Genomic DNA, 16,909 nt, shown 5'->3' with positions numbered 1-16,909 from the left:
CTAGGACTGTTGCACTGGGAACACAATGATTATCTTATCTGCCTGATGCTGCTCTTCCACGTACACAGTTGTAGGTCAAGGGATTGGGAAGAGATTTAAATAGGAGTTCCCATGGCTCCTGAAATTAATACAAAGGCTTACTTGGCTGACATTAATATAAAGCCTTTCTTGGCTGTTATAAAATTCACCACATTCCATTCTGGTGGGTCACCTTAGTGCTATCTGATCAGAGGCAGTGCAGAAACAGCAGCAAAAATGCCCACCACGTCGGGGAGCTTCCACCTGGCTTCAGACACTTTCGGGTTTGTTCAGTAATTGATGTTGCACAGAGATGTTTCCCTGGATTTAGAAAGTTTATTTTCAATTAAACTGTTGACTGGTACTTGCTCAGACTCTGTTCCAGAACTAGTGATGGATTTAAGTCACTCAGGAGACAATTCAGCTCACTCCAGGTGACTTCTACAAGGTTAGAGAAACAAAAAAAAGCATGTCGGGTTTCTGTCAGCTGTAAGCTTTGCCCTGTTAGAGTTAGTGAATGGAAACTTTTCCCATCCCTCCCCCATGACTGCGCTCAAGACTCCACAATCTATTTTCTCTCACTCTTCACCTCTTCTCCTTTATATTGGCTGCTTTGCACCAAAAGCCCCATAGTTACGTGCACTTTGACACTTGCTTTTCAAAATGCCTGATTGTGGAGTTCTGCCAATACCAGCAATTGATCTGGTGCCACAGACCAGCTTAATTATTCAAGGTCAGTCTCTCTCTGTCTCTTCTTGTCCAGGGAGCAGCAGCTATGGGGAATAAAACTTGAACAGTCTTTAAATTTTAATCATAAACTTCAGTAAGTCACAGATTTGTTTTGCTGTATGTGGGTTTTTTCTATTGTACTTCTTGCAACTTCTCCAGCATCACCACTCAGAGCATGTCTTTATTGCTCGGTACAACAGTGTGCTTTTGTAAAGCACAGTATTTTACACTGCTATTTAAAATGCATAAGTTGTGTGATCTAAGCAGTTTCCAGTTCACTTTTGAGCTCCTGTAAAACGTATCCCTTAAGGCAGTTCAGCTGAGCAGCTAAGAAGGTGAGGGTATTGGAGGTTGTGAAATGGCTTGTCTGCTAATTCTTTCTATGTGCATCTCCTCAGATAAATCTCCTGTGACCTCCTACTACAAGCAGAACATTAGTTAAGTATCTTCTTGGTAATGGAGTATCCTGGACCTGATCTTATATTATATTAAGGACCCTTCATGCTATCTGGGAACACGCTGGCCTTCAGGAAAGGTAGGAAAGGTGTCCCTGAATGCACATGATGTGCAAGTAACCTCACTGAACAGTGCTGGACTGACGCAAAGGCTCTGGTGTTCAGCCCTGCTGTGGGTCACAGGCAGAGTCGGGCTCGAGGCTTGTCAGGTTGCACCACGTTAGGCGTCTGCTAGTGCAAATGAGGGATAAGAAGGAACAAGACCCATTTACAGCAACCTTGGGGATGCTGGGATTTTCATCCGCCTCACCCAATTGGAAAACAAAGAAGCCTTTGAACCCCTCAGTCCATTCCTGAAGTGACTCAGAGCTGACAGAGTCTGAGGGATTGTTGTAAGTTTAATAGTAAATCCTTATAATAATTATTCTATATTATAGAAAAATTATTAAAAAAAATAAGAAAACCTGAAAAAGAAGACCTGCAAATGGTTTTTAAAATGACTAATAATAACACATCCTAACAGGATGGGGCAATAGTACAAGGATGCAGGAGGGACAATCACCTCCGTCTCACTGGGATCGTGGGAAGAGGAGCTGCGGGAAAGTGAGGAAACTGGGGTTGCTGCACAAGGGAGAGGACACACTGGCAATGGGAGACCAAGCCTCCTGCAGTCCCTGCCACAGCTCCTGTGCTTGGGAGAGAACCTGGGGACTGCAGTGCCAGGGCCATGCCCACCCTGCCCGCACAGAGCTCTGCAGAGGTGCAGATGGGGAGCGAAGGTGACCTGTGCTGAGGGGCAACTGCACGGTGACGGCTGGGGCTCGGTGTGTTGGGGACACCAGCCTGGCCACCGCTGGCTACGCGGTGCTGCCAGCTGGCGGGCCCCGAGGGGTGACACTTCTTACACATTTTTCGAGGGGAAATAAAGCCCGGCAATCTTTGCTAATTTTAAAACTTTTGGCATGATTACAGTATCTCTGGTTTACAGCACCCAGCCATTAGTGAAAAGCACTATGCAAGTCAATTAATGATAATGTCTCTTTCCTTGAGATAAAATAGTTCATTGTTACAAACCAGCCGGGATGCACGGAGAGGCGAGCTGCATGTTGCCCTTGATGGTGCAGGATGAATAGAAGCGCAGATTCACTTTCTTCCGGTGCAGTTGCTGGCTTTGTTGCAGATTTAAAGCAGCACTGTTTGAAGCTCTGCCTCTATAGCTGTGTTATGCTGTCCTCCTTTGTAATGAAAACTTCTCCTTTTTCATCATTTTTAATTTCAAAGCCTGTAGGGGTTAGCTTCCTCAAGGCTACATCTTGGCCTATGAAGAACGGAGTCTCTAGCTCTGCTCTTCCTCGCCAACCCGATGGCCAAGGCTAGTTGGCTTTCACCTTCTATAACAATAGTTTATAGCTCTTGGCTTGTGTTTACCCAGCACCTTGTCTTGTTTTAAAATGTATTTCTAGATGTGAAGCCATTTGTTCCTGAGCTGAAGCCCTTGCTGCTAGTTTGGGGGAGGTTTGTTTACTGCAGTAACCAGCTTGTTCCGTATGTATTCCCATCACTCTCCCTTGCTATAACCTACAAATCTCTCCAACTTATTCAGCTCAATACTGGAGATGGTTTTTGAAGTCTTCTTTAAAGTATAGTGAGTGCCCTTAAAAATTTTCCCCTCTTTGAAAGTTTCTACCTGTTCTAATGCAATTCCCTATTTTAAAGATAGGGAATAAATATCTTGGGGATGGCTGGCTCACATACAGCTCCTATCTTTTAAAACATTAATGGTCCATGCTGTTTGATTCTTTTTGAAAGTACTCTGTTCCTACTTTGTTTATTTAATTTCTTTTCTCTGCACTGGGACTTGCCAAATGGAGTCATGTCCCGTCCCCCTGTCCCCTCCCCCTCCCCCCTTTCATTCACAGAAATCAGTGAGATGCAAATACGGCTCATTTAGTTTTAGCATTGCCAACTTTTGTTTCAAAAATCAGACGTAAGGTCCCTTGAATTTTGAAATGGATTTCAAAAACCCTTGTTGAAGAAATACATTCTGAATAATTTCTGGGTTTGCTTTCTGTATTTTGTGCCTTTGAAGGTTCACACTTCCGAGCCTTCATGTAGAATCATAAGAGATTGAAACTTGTTTTACTCTTAATAACCGCTGCATCCCCTGCAATCACACAGTTCCAAGAGGGAGCCACTGTAGGAAATGAGCCAAGTCAAATATTGCAGCTTAATAAACTCCCAAGACTTGACAACAACAAATTTTGTTCCTGAAAATTGCCCATCGGTTTGCCTATAGCAGCTACAACCTCTGGGAAAACAACATGGGAACAGAGAGAACCACAAGTGCACTCAGGGCTACACAATGAAATAATTCACTCCGTAGACACTTGCATGATACGACCAAGCCTTTGCTAACTCAGTCTAGAAGCTGAAGAGTGGCTTGGACACAACTTGTGATGCTGCCGAACGCCCCACGCGCCGAGGGATGGGTGCATTGCCTCCCACACAGTGCGTTTGGGAGCCTCCTCCAGGCACTGCTCTCCGGCTTAGGGCTTACAGCCAGCAGGTTTGAAGACAGTAACGATTTTGTTCTCTTCAGGGGGTATCGGCCCTTCAGAGGTTTACCAAAGCTCAGCACTACTTTGTGTTAGAGCTGGTCTTTCAGCCCCGTGGCCGAGCTTGGGCTGTTTGAGCCCCCCCAGCAATACCCCTCTGGTTTGCCCGTGACTCCGCTCAGCTGCAGATCACTGGACTTATTAGTTGGAGCTGTCTCTCCCATATTAGTGTCATTTTAGCTTGTCCTGTCCTGTGGCAGGTATCCATGGTTCTTTGGCTGGGTATGACTGGTGTCTCCTCTAATTCATGTCAAATGTTGAGAAGAGCAGAGCTGGGGAGGAGGGAGCTGCCCTCGGCCAGCACAGGGGGAGCGGGCAGAGGGTCCCATGCTGGGGCCAGGGTCCCTGCAGCCACTGTGGGCCGGGACCAGACCGATGCCTGAGCACCTTTGAAGTGAGCACAGGAGCAAAGCTGGTCACATATGGCCGCTGTAGTTTTGCTGTGGGTTTTGGTTTTTTTGCAGCCTCTTGCGCAGAAGGTGAGTGGGGGCTGTATGAGAGATGAAGATGATTCAGTCTGTCAGAAATACAGACTGGATTTTTTCTCTGCTGTTGGGAGACGTTGATGACACCACACAGATGGTCAGGAGATGAAGCTCGGGATGTCTGTGGATGGTCATCTCTGCCCCACGTCTGGGTGATGTTTACAAGGCTTGTCCAGTGAAACCTTCCCGTACACATGGTCCATTCCTGACACCATCAAGCAAGGGAGACCGAAAGCCTGTGTGCGGAGACTTGGCAGTAAGTAACAGAAGCATGTACAGGCAAGGGCTTAATTAAACATTGTCCAGGCAGCAGGGCTAGCAGGCGGGTCACCTCTGCCCTGCCAAACTTCAGTCCATGTGCGGAAATCCCCTTTTCTTTTCTGCCTTTTAAGTCTTTTGCCTTTCCTGTCTGCAAGATGTGAGATAGCAGGCTTGCTGCTTCTCTCCCTTTTTCCTCTCACATGAGATATCTATAAATGATATATATTTTTATATGTAACGTATACATAAAATAATACTCTGTCTAAATACAGGCAGACACACACAAAGCATGTTGCAGAGCCTGTGGGAAATACTGTCTGCAATGGAGCTTGCTAATTATAGCAACTCTAATGGCAGCTTCCCCCCACCCTTCCCAACAGCAACAGAGATCAAAACCTTTTTTGTTTAAAATATTTACTGTACAGCTTGCAAAGCTTTAATCAATGTAACATGACGTTTCCTTGCAACAGCCGAGTAATAAATATGCAATTAATAGGGAATTGAAATACACCCATTAGCTGTTTGCAGAGTCTCCACTTCCCCACTGTAAAAACGCTTTCAGAGCATTTAATGCTCTGCCTACAGTCCGCTGCGCTGCTGAAGCACGGGGAGCGAGATGATCCCCCTGCTTCTTGGTGAGGAGAGGGGCAAAGCGATTCAGGGCAGCTTGGCGAAGGTTGCAGTGGAAATCAGCCTTGCCCTGCTTCGGCAGCTGCCACCAGCCTGGGCCGGGGGGTGGGCAGCAGGGCGGCAGCTCCACCTGTGATTTATCTCTCTCCCACCTTGGGAGCTCGGCTTTTGAGACTGTTGATTTTGCTTCAGTGAGTGCAACTCTGCACAGCTTAACGGGGCCAGGCATGCTGATTTCCAGAGGGTCTGTATTTGCCCAGTGCAGGGCCAGAAGGAGGGGGCTGGGCTCCGTACGTACCTGGTTCCCCCAGGCACCGCGTCCCTGACTCCCGAGGAGCCAGGCTTACAGCAGGGCACCCCTCGGGTCTGTACTGCAGTGGCCCATCAGCCAAGTTAGCCTTTGCCGTCTGTAGTTCTTAAGATGTTTTTTAAAAAGTTAGTTTCCCACCGTGGTTGTAGCACTGTCCCGGCTCTGTCTTGGGCAGCAGAAGACAGCACGGAGGTGGCTAGAAGGCCCTTGATCTTGATAACTAAATGGTAAAATATACCACTCATAACCATCCGCTTCAGAGCATTCTTCAAACCCTCGTCCAGCAATCTGCGTGATACACTAAAGCCGCGTTGTGGGACACGAGCCTGACCCGATGCCACAGCCCTGGCAGCTTGCCCAGCAGCCAGCAGGCTCCTCATCGGTGGGGCTGACCATGACCCCTGCAGCCCCCCTGCTCAGCACTGCCCGAGACTGGGCTGAATGATGCCCAGGTGGGTGTCGGGGCACCGGAGCTCACGGAGCCGCTCCGTACGCAGCCAGAGTACCAGCCAGATGCTGCTTCATGGAAAAGACTCCCACCACACGGGGAGGAGGCGGCGCTGAGCCTTGTGCCTCCCAGCTAAGCATTAGTGAAGCTTTTTAATCTCTCACTGTGGGATTTCTTTTTGCTTCAGCATCGCGCCATAAAGTATTTCAGACAAGGTGACATTTTCCATCTGCATAAAGTGCTTGCAAACAGTGTGAATTTAACTTTTATTGGCCTGATTTAGGGGTATGGGACTGTGCATAAGTCTTGGTCTCTCAACCTATAGCCCTGCACTTTAAGTGATGAATTAGTCAGTAAAATAAACAGGGTATTATCTAGCTGTACACACGTCTGCATCTTCCAAAGAAAATTAAACCTTGTTTGAACGTACAAAAGCTAATGATGGTGAAATCAACTTGGCTATAAATTACGCAAAACTCAAAACTAACCTGGAACTTTTGGAGAGCTTGAAAACGCCATGTCTCCTGGCGCGGGAAGCCTAGCACGCCGGATGGCAGAGAGCAACCATGCTGAGGTGCTGCATGGCACTGGCTGTGCCACTTCATCCCTCCCTCCGTCTGCCAAGGCTCACCACTCCCTGTGAGGTATGAGCAGGTTACAGAAGTTACTGCAATTCCCGTTCCCTTCCCCACGTACCGAGGGAAAGAGTGATCCATCAGTTACCATCTGCAGCGATCGACAAATGTTGATGTCTTAATGGCAACCACCATACCTGCAGCTGGGGTGTGATGGAATACTGATAGAGCCATTAGTACCCAGGCCGGTGATGTGATTTTATATTTCATTTAACCCAGAACACAACATGCTGCAATGTATATATTTGTAACTGCTCCCTTGATGGTCTCTCTGGAGTATTATAAAGATTTATCATGTAGCGTTTGGTCAATACTAAATACCGTGAAATGTCAGTAGAGCAGTTCTTGGGATCGCTTGAGCAGTAAATAACAGAATCCTACAATACCCAAAAAGAAATGAGCAGGTGAGCAAGCAACCTTACAGATAGAAAACGAAACAAACCCAATCCCTAACCTTTAGAAAAGAACAACAAAGCAGCAAGGTTTCTATCATTAAGCCTTCTTGACTTTTAATGAGATGTATGAATACTTGTCATTTAAGTGATTTGAAAAGGGTAGCCAGCTAGATCTGGAAATGCTGTGCCATGGATTTTTGGGGCCAGATGCCACATCAAGTTTCCTTTCTTTTACCCCCATGGAACCCTTGCTTGTTTTGTGACCCTGTGGAAGCAGCCATCCTACGGTTAGCGAGACAGCACGAATATCCTCTGCATCCTTCTCTCCGTCTGAGAAACAACAGCTGCTTTGTGGGAGGTGGGACGGACACCCCCTCTCAGTGCTGACATGTTCCCTCCTAATCGCTCCCCAGCTAATGGTGGGGATTGCTCTGAGAAAACCCTCCAGTTTTGTTTTTTTTTTTTTTACAGGTCAGAAGTTGGCTACTGCTTAAACATATGTTCCTCTCTCCCTGTCTCTGACTTGCAGAATAGCTGCTAACTAACCAAAAGACAACATGGTGAGCCAAGGCTATTAGTGAATAATAATGCCATTTGCAGGCAGCAAAGGCTGAAAGGCTTCCAGAGCAGTTAGCAGTCTGCAGGCATCTCCCAGAAATGCATGAACAAGAGCTCCTGTGCATCAGCCAAAGAGCAATTATTCTTGGAAAGCACGTCTGCCTCATGCTTTAAAATCTTTCCTAGTGTCTCGAGTTTAAAAAAAAATGCACTGAAAGAAAGCAGAAAAACTGGAGTAAAGGACTTCACCTGCTGTGAATGAACATGACTGCAGGTGCGTGCACCTCCCGGCCCCTCCGGCTCCGTGCTGGATGCCCCATGGCAGCGGCAGCCGGCTGGGGTGAGCCAGGCTGAGCAGCCCAGAGCCTGGCTTGAGGCAGTGGCCACGGGTAAATCCCCTCTCCGGGCTTCCCCAGAGCAGAGATACTGGCAGCATGCAGAACTCCTCAAAAATTGCGTTTTTAGGATGAACTTCAGTCAAGTGGGTTTGTTTGTTGGCTGGGTTTTTTCCTTTTCTGTTCGCTTTCCTAGGTTTCTTTCCCCCAAACATCTTATTTGTAGCAGAAGATTATATTCCTAAAGGGGTCATTCTGAGCACAGTATTGTACACAGTTCTGCTCTTTAAAGAACTAGCACGGATCCTAACAGCTCTCCAGGCAGGAAATCTGGTGGGAACTCTGCTTTCCTGCTTACTGATCTAATGCTGGATCCAGCGATCCCACTGAGCCCATCAGTGCAGTGTCTTGGTAGCAAATAATGATACAGGGAGCCACCAAAGGACTGTTTTATGGTCCAAACTTGTTAACTTCAGAGAATGGTTCTTCTGCAACCTTATTATATTTTTTGGCAAATCACGGAGATGCTTGCTAGTTTATGCCGCGTCTTTGTTTAACCACTCTGGTGCTATTTTTTTTCCCTTCAAATTGTATATTTCAGTTCCTACATGAGACTTACTGTCAACATCCTTTTGTGTGTGCTTTTTCTGTATCCTGTTGCATCTTTTTTTGGTTCACTTACTTTAATTATGCATTCTATTTTAAGTACATTGTTTTATGACATCACTTGTTAATTGTTCAATTATCACACTGTTCCTCTGCAGCGCACAGTAGCCTTGAAGTGCTGTAGGAGTGTGCCACAAAACAGGGGGGAGCAATGGCCTAAAGACCCAAAGATGCGTGCTAGACAGTTCTGCGCTATTTAATTATGTGTTGTTCGGCAAATAATTGGTAAGAAATCAGCTTCTTTCTCGGTATGGTAAGAGCTTTTGCAATTTGCCACCAGGCCCCCACCAGGTGAAGCCTGCTGCTCCTGGCCAGGCTGCAGGGCTGAGCTCCTGGCACTGCCATTAGCCCGGGAGTGGAGAAGCTGCGGTTTGCATGGGTCACAGCCAGCAGGACCTCTGGGGTTACTGGCTGACGTGCTGCTTTTAGGATTAACAGCATCTTGTGGCACTGGAGACATCAGCATGGGGACTGTGCTAAGCGGTCAGCTGGTGCCCAAGAGGTGCAGGTTAACAGGAGGTGCGTTCAGCCGTCACCTCGTAACTCCATCAGCTCACCTGCAGCTACAAGTCCAGGCTCCTACCCTTTAATTTACTCCCATATTAACTCGCCCACCTCACCTTTGCTTTAGGTTGCCAGCTCCCTGCTACCCTCTGCATCTTCAAAAAGGTGAGAGAGCCAGTGGGCTGCACCTCCCTGTCATCAGCCCTGCCTGAATTTCAGCGAAGTAATTAACAACAGACCAAACCCCACGGGATGCAGCTGCACAATTAGTTGTAGGTGTTATGCTGAGTGCTGTCTGTGGACTCAGAAGCAGTCAGGTACACATGTTTCCATAGATGAATGAGAGGAGTGTTGCGGTCTATAGACGCAGATCAATCGCATGGCTCGCTTTTGGCTGGAAAAGATAAAGGTGTGTGCTGTGTCTGACTGAGGAAGGACTGATGCTGGTCCTGTGCTGCCTGGGTGGCTGCTCGGTCAGAGTGCTGCCTGGGCAGTGTGCGCAGGTTGGTGTTACAGCAGCAGGGTTTTGAGTAATTCCCACTCAGATTTGGGAGACTGAAAAGCCCGATTAAGCAGTGCCCAACTCCTCTCATGTGCCCAGAGCTGTGTGTGACACCCTCTAGGTAGCTGTGCACACTTCATATCATCTTTTTTGCCATACGAAGCCCAAAGACAGTCTGGAAGCTGGTTTATGACACCAAATTCTGCATTACATACCTCAGACAAAGCACACCAGGTGGTCCACAGCATGTCCAGGTACAAACCAGTTTCATTTGCAAATCCATACTGTATATTAGCTTGGAAGGGATGTGTGAGTTGATGGCTCCTGTTTCTGTTAGGTACGCAATAGTCTGTGACCCATTTATAATAAAAATCTGAAAGAGAACTGAAGATGCTGAGATTCTCCATATATCCCTGCAGTATCTCACTTGTTTTACAGTAATTTGATGCTGCCTGAACACAGTAGTCGACCTTTTTTTACTCCTGCTTGCAGGGTAGAACAGCAGGGATGATAAACCTTATGCTTTAGTTCAGAAATAGCACACATCAGTGAGAGCAACCAGGGTTGCACCACGGGAGAGAGGGGGTTGTGGCAGCTCAGAGCAATACCGATTACTGAGGTTTATTATATATACAAGAAAACCATATTGCCTGCCAGAGAAATTGCATATTGGCCTAAAAGCCTGTTTAGGGTTTGCTGTTTAAACCCAGGCTCTTACCCAGTTTTATGTCCTTTCTCTCCTGGGGAGCGTGTTCATTTTAGAGCCTTGGATGACTCAGAGTCCTGAGAACATGAAATGGAGACTTTCGTGAGTGTTGCGATTGTCCTACTCCACCCGGAGTTGGCAGTCACTGGAGTCTGCATCAGCTGAACACACCTTCAGGTTCCTGCTCTTTCCTAAAGGCAAAAATCACCATCTCACAATAAGCCAAGTAAAAAGAAACCTGTGAAATAGCTACTTGAGGTAGAAAGGGAAGCACAGTGTGTGGATGGAGAGGAAATGTCACTCTGGCCCCTTGAAAAATGTATTTGTGCCCTAAATGAAGGAACAAAAAATCAGGAGTAGGAGTGACCTTGCATCCTGTGCAGCCTTGCGATGCCCGGTGTGTGGAGGACCAGCTTTGTTCTTGGAGCAACATAGTCATGGGGAAAGGTAAACCTCAGCACAAAGAGCATGGAAAAAAAAAAGCAAGCTAAACTAGCACAGGATGAAAGCAGCACTCAGGGTCATCTGGGTGCTGGATAGCATCTGCTTTTGTGTATAGAGAAGGAAACATAGCATGAGTAATGGCTCTGAAGCAGCTATGCTGGATGTTTATTGCACAGATATGACTGGGGCAAATGAGAACATCTCCACTTTTTCAGCAGGCAGTGCACAACGTGTGTGACTCTTATGGTGACCACAGACCTCAAGAACAGTGGGCAAGCGCCTTCCTTCTAGTAAACCGTATCATCTCTTTCCAAAACCGTGAAGCCCAACCTCAGAGATCACAGGGATTTTGCTTGATTAAAGACCAGAATAAATTTTGGGGCCAGGTTGTCTGGCTGTTGTAGCAGCAAATGTGGGAAGAAGGGCCTCGGGCTATTTTCCTTGACATGGAAAACTTACGTGACACATCATTTGATGTGCTGATTCTATTTTTTAAACATTGCCTAGCACAGAAACCGGAGCTGGCTGCAGCTCAGCCAGCCATCAGCTCTGCCCCACACAGTCCAACATTTCTGCCTTCCAGGGCAGGAGCTATGCCCAGCCCCTGTGTCTCCGCGGGCAAGGACTGTGCTCCCACATGGGCTTGAGCATCTTTTCTCAGGTGTCTTCCCCACCTCCAGCACAAGCTAATCATAATCCCTGTGTTCCTCCATGAACTATTTACATGATCACAGCCAGCCTTTGGCACAATTTCTTGCTAACGCTGTAACAGTGATGGCAATCTCGTAATGACTGTGCTGCCACCAGCTAAAACTGTACCGCAACTTATCTTACCTGGCTCGGAGTCCGCAGCTTGTCTACATGGGGGTCCACTGGGTGAGGGGTCCTGCAAGACAGGTGGCCTGAGATGAACCTGAACTCCTTGTGGCATATTCCAGAGGAAGGATCACATCCCTTTTGCAAGTCACAGAAAAAGGCAAATTCCACTGGAGCATCACTGACTCTGGGGCTCATCTTCATGGGTGGCAACCTGGAAGGAAAGCTTTCATCCTGAGCTCATTGCTGAACTCTTCTTACATTTCATATGTATGAAAGGAGACATTCTGAGGAAAGAGTTGCTTAGGAGACTTGAAGTAACATTCAGCTGGTGGGATCTCTCTTACTGGTGCTCATGTGTAAGGAGGATAAAAATGAGCCTGTCTGTCAGGTCCCGGGAAAAGGCACGCACCTCAGAAGTAAGAAAAAAAGATAAAACTGTACTTTTTGCTTTGTTGTTGATTTTTAAATTTTAAAGCAAAATCGATCCTAAATCTTCAAGATTAAATCTTTGGTTTTGTCAGATTTTCTTTTCAATACTAGCATTTCAGAGTTTGTGGACAGACCTTTGAAGATTACACGAAAGGATAGTGTTGAAGTGAAGAGACAGCTGAGACTTCCAGTTGGAAGAATTCTCCAACCCGCACATCCTGACAGAGGCAATGGGAGATGGCAGATGGTAGGTGGCATCTTGTTTATCAAAACAAAAACTGTGGGATCTCCTGAGGTGCTGGAAAAACTATATAGCTGAAGTGAGATGTTGTCTGTGTGCACTTACCAGCTATTTCCTCTGAACTAAAAACCTGCTTCTGTCTGGTGCAATTTGCAAAAAAAAAAAAAAAAAAAAAAAAAAAAAAATTAGCCAAGGAGAATTAACAGGGAGAACATTGGTCCTGTGCTGGGTTGGGAGATAAGGTCACCAGGGCTGCCACAGCACTTATCATAGCCAGGTAGCCCAGAGTTTTGACCCTGGAAACCATCGCTGAGGGTTGGAATGGCACCCACTCCAGCAGGTAACGTGAACCCCACCAAGACCCTCAGCTCCAGTCATTTTAGCTTTTTGACGTGTCTTCCCTCTGTTCAGGTCTGCAACACCTAGAAAGTGAATGGTATGCTCTCCTATTCTCTCTTTAATACCTAAAATATTCAGAGACTATTTGACCAGAGAGGCTGTAGGCCTGGGTTTCTTTCCACATATGACTATTGCCAGGTTCTATAACAAATGCATTTTTCCCAGCATTTCTAAATGCCTAACACTATCCCAGTTTTGGCCTAGAAAGGGCAATTAATCCGATTTATTCCTTATATGCTCCAAACTTCCAAATAACCAGAGTAGCCACAGCAGAAAGCTGAGGCACTCGGGATGCAGCACGACTGTAGCATCCTCACGGGAGCTATCCGCAACCTGGAGGTAAATGCCTCCCACAGAGAACAGAGAGAATCAGCAGGGGCTCCAGATAACGAGCAATGGGACAGGAGGAAACGACCTCAATTTGCACCAGGGGAGGGTTAGATTGGATATTAGGAAAAATTTTCTCCACTGAAAGGGTGGTCAAACATTGGAACAGGCTGCCTAAGGAGGGGGTGAAATCACCATCCCTGGAGGTGTTTAAAAAACGCGTAGATGTGGTGCTTAGGGACATGGTTCAGTGGTAGACTTGGAAGTCCTGGGTTAATGGTTGGACTTGATGATCTCAAAGGTCTTTTCCAGCCTAAATGTTTCTATGAATTGATGATTCCTTTACAGTTGTGCAGTTTGTGATTGCTTCCCCCAGTGGAAAATACTGAGATGGTTAGGTAAGTAGCAAACTATTCTATGTACCAAAGCAGATGTATACCCAAACAGATGTGGTCATTCTGCCACTGGGGCAAAGCCAGAGCAGCTTTACGGATGAGAATGAAGATAAATTGGAATAAAAAAAGGTAGGGGAGGAGAACTGGAACCCTAATGTTGCTTTTTCTTTCAAACTGATCTGTACACATGTCACACAGTTGGCTGTATGAATAGTAAATTATTCTATTCATTTCTTACACTTGATGAACAGTAAATTAGTCTAATAACATTTACTGTTCAATTCATTGATTGTCAGAGGGAGATTAGAGGCAAATAGCTTTTAAGTCTTTCCAGCTGCAAACATTAGAGTTGTCTAAAGTTATGATTTTTGACTGTAATTAGCTGCAGCTCTCCAGCATCCCCCCCAGCTCCCTCTCCGCTGTGCAGGCGCACCCCCCTGACCCCTGACACCAGGCGGTGCTGCTTGGGTGGCAGCAGAGATCTCAGAGCTCTTCAGCAAGGTGAGCTCTTGCAGCTCCCTGGGCAAAGTAGGTAACAAAAATAACTTGGTTTTTTTTTTTTTTTTAAATATTTACCCAAATGGCTTAACAGTGCTGCACAGCAAGAACGCTGGAGCGTGGAGAACAAACCTGAGAGCCGGGAGGCTGGGGGCGGGTGTAGGGGGTGCGTGTGTGTGTGTGAAGTCAGGCTCTGCCACGGCATGAAAAGCCTTTCTATTCTGTGTCTGGAGGGTCTGAAGTGCTCTTACACAGGAGGACTTCACTGAAGTTGCTGTACTGACACCAATGGAATACAAGTGTGTGAATGAGGAGAACAAGGCCCATAAAACAGCAGACGAGTCAGGTGAATTTAAGACAGATGCTTGCCTTGTACCCGGTGTGCCTCCTCTTTGTCATCCGCCTGCCTGGGGCTTCAGCTCCGCGCTGGGATTTGGTCCTATCAGTCGGAAGGCCCTACTGGCTATTTAACAGACACAGAATCACCTGGAGCCTAAAGAAACCATAAACAGCAGAATCATTTCAAACGTTACCAGAGCTTGGAGTTGTTTATTACCTTTATCTACACCCTCCCTCTCCCCTTTTCTTTTACAAGACTAAAGAAGTAAATAAAAGTAGCCTTCTCTTGATATGCTAGTCAGGTTTTATCTCTGTTAGAGACATGTTGTGCTCACTGCGAGCTGCAGGTGGGTTGAAACGCAGGTGCTTTGGGGAAATCAAGCCTCCTGCCAGCACAAGAGCCCAGCTGGAACCTTGCACCAGCACAGCGGGTCGGCAGCGGCTACCTCCGGCACACCCCTGCGCTCAGCGTGGTGCCTGCCAGCGCTGGCCTGCTTCTGGCAGCACTCTTCGGGTGACGCTGCCTGGTCTTGGGAGGGCAGGGAGCAGCCACGAGGTACCCTTTGCCCACGGAGCGTTGGGAGCTGAGGGATCAGCCTGGGTACCCAGCACCGCTGCTGCAGCCGGGAGCTGCTGGGGGAAGAGCAGGCGAGGCTTCTGGCAGAGCAGCTCCTGGCTCCCGGCACAGCGGGGCTGGGCACGGGGTGGCCAGCCAGCCCCAGTGCTGGCCAACGAGGCCGGCAGTGGCCCAGGGGTGGGTGGGCGAGCTCAGGGGCACAGGCAGCCACTGGGACAGATGGGGCTGGTTCAGCTGTTGGAGATGCGGCTTCTGCTTTCTAAGCATGTGGGCTGTATGCAGCAATAAACCGCCACTCACCATATTTCAGGGAAACACTTTTCCATCAGAAAATGGAAAACTGTTCAACTCCCTGTGTGCAAATAGTTGGCTTTTGGTGGAATATTCCACTGAAAAACCTGAAAAGGTATTTCATTGACTTGGAACGTGTCAGGTTTGGTCTATATTTAGTTTTGCACTCACCTGGGCTGTCGGGATTTTCTGTGAGCAGTGCTCCATTTCCAGAGGCGTTGCTGGCCTTGCCGAGGCTGACTCATCTCCTGGGTTTGGGGCGTGATGGAAGGGGAGTACAGCCTGCAGGAGCTGTGGGGAAGAACGGGACCACGATTCATGCAAAGGCCAATGATACCTCAAGCTGCAGCTGAAAGCAAGATCTTACTAAAGAAAAGACTTTAGTTTAAATTTCTCTGAAAATTTGCTCGTTTAATTGTTTTGCTTTCTCTCCTTCCCATATAACGACCCCCAGTAATGGCAAAATATCCAAACTTGGGGGAGCTAAGGCTGTGATTATTTGGAGGGGATCGATTTTAAAAGCTTTACTGTTCATGCCTTTCTTATGCTAAGGTTTTCAAATAGAACTATACACATACCTTAACAACAAAAAGCTATAATGACTGCATTGTCACCAGATAAAACTGTACTAAAAATAAATAAATGCTGCAGTTTAACATGATTCAGTATGCAGGGTCCTTATTATTCTTCCACTATTCAAAGGAAGATTCAATTTCAGCATAATACACTCCGTATCTCGGTATCATCCCTTACCTGACTAGTGCTTCTTTCAAAGTTTCTGGCTGCTTGTGAATGCAGAGGGTTAAGAAGAACCACTGGCACAAGCGTTGTGGTCACTGATGCATATTTTTAAGTGGTAGGACACAGTGAAGAATCTTGGTTTAAGTGTAATAAAAGTGAGGTCCCGATTTGTTAATGAGGAGCATTGTCTGCTGCAGACACTAATTTCACTACAGGGTGCAGTCTTCAAACTTTTCATTCTAATTAGAATGCATTTCCATATTCTTTATCAATTTCTCCTCTCACTGAAATCTTCTCAAATGACCTTTTTTTCTTCACTTATGACTCATCCAAAGATTTTTATTTTTCCCAAAACAATCATTCAGATGCAACCGCATTTTTCCAGTAAACACGATAAAAAATAAATGACCTTGCCAGCTCATGCCTACACAGTGGGAGAAGGGCATTAGCAGTGCAGAGGCAGCTACTAATAATACACAGGAAAATTAAGTATGGGAGAAGACCGTCTTCTTCTAATTCCTTGAGCATTTAATTTCCAAATGCCCTGCAGTGGAATGTGTCTCGAGCAGGAGCTTAATGGCTACCAATGGAGTTCTAGCAGTGGGAAAACAAGTCCCGGCAGAGCAAGGAGCATTTTTTTGCACAGAGGAAAATAGGTTATCTGTTAAGAAGGCTTTTTTTCTTTCCTTCAGTCCTCCACAGCTATGTCCAGTTCCAATTTTTATAATAAACTAAATTATTAACTCAAGTTGACAGATTGGTTGGTGTTGGTAATAGGCTTTCAAAATGATTAGTGATATATACTCATTACCCAAATTAAAAAGCCATATTAAAAATAAGGAGAGGAAATGTAGCGGCATTATCAAAGTAATAATTTCTATTTAGTGCATATCTTTCCTGAACTTTGGCAAATGTTGAATTATGCAAGACAAACACTAATCTGAAAGCATTCTAATTAATGGTGGTATTTCTTTGCTATCAAATTAAAACCAACACATTACAGTGCATCTGATTTAAATGTTATTGCAAGTTCTTCACAGTTTAAGGAAGATTGTTGATTTGTTTTAAAATATTATACCTATACCCAAGTTGCCAGGCTTGAGCCATATTCTTCCTTTGCAGAATAATTATTAATGGGAAAGACTTATATAACTCAA

At 46.3% G+C, this 16,909-nt stretch overlaps 2 long non-coding RNA genes across 6 annotated transcripts in view; both read right to left on the bottom strand.

Moving 5' to 3' along the window:
* Positions 1–3,127: 3,127 nt before the first annotated feature.
* Positions 3,128–11,722, bottom strand: LOC130158939 (uncharacterized). The gene is made up of 6 exons (XR_008825552.1): positions 11,531–11,722; positions 10,265–10,443; positions 9,762–9,919; positions 6,440–6,588; positions 5,492–5,723; positions 3,128–4,538 (listed from the first exon to the last, which is right to left on the bottom strand). It is a non-coding gene; the product is annotated as an uncharacterized LOC130158939 (long non-coding RNA).
* A 2,456-nt stretch (positions 11,723–14,178) lies between these two features.
* The window catches only part of LOC130158938 (uncharacterized), a 31,080-nt gene continuing 28,349 nt past the window's right edge, over positions 14,179–16,909 (bottom strand). For 4 of the 5 annotated variants that reach the window (XR_008825547.1, XR_008825550.1, XR_008825548.1 and 1 more), the window contains 2 exons: positions 15,183–15,302; positions 14,179–14,297 (listed from right to left, as the gene is read on the bottom strand). This is a non-coding gene — a long non-coding RNA (uncharacterized LOC130158938). The remainder of the gene's footprint in view (positions 14,298–15,182; positions 15,303–16,909) is intronic. The other variant, XR_008825551.1, reaches the window with a different exon arrangement.

This window comes from Falco biarmicus, chromosome 14 (assembly GCF_023638135.1).
Source record: "Falco biarmicus isolate bFalBia1 chromosome 14, bFalBia1.pri, whole genome shotgun sequence".
NCBI lineage: Eukaryota > Metazoa > Chordata > Aves > Falconiformes > Falconidae > Falco > Falco biarmicus.
Note: the sequence above shows the minus strand (reverse complement) of the source record. Positions and strands in the feature narration are given on the sequence as shown.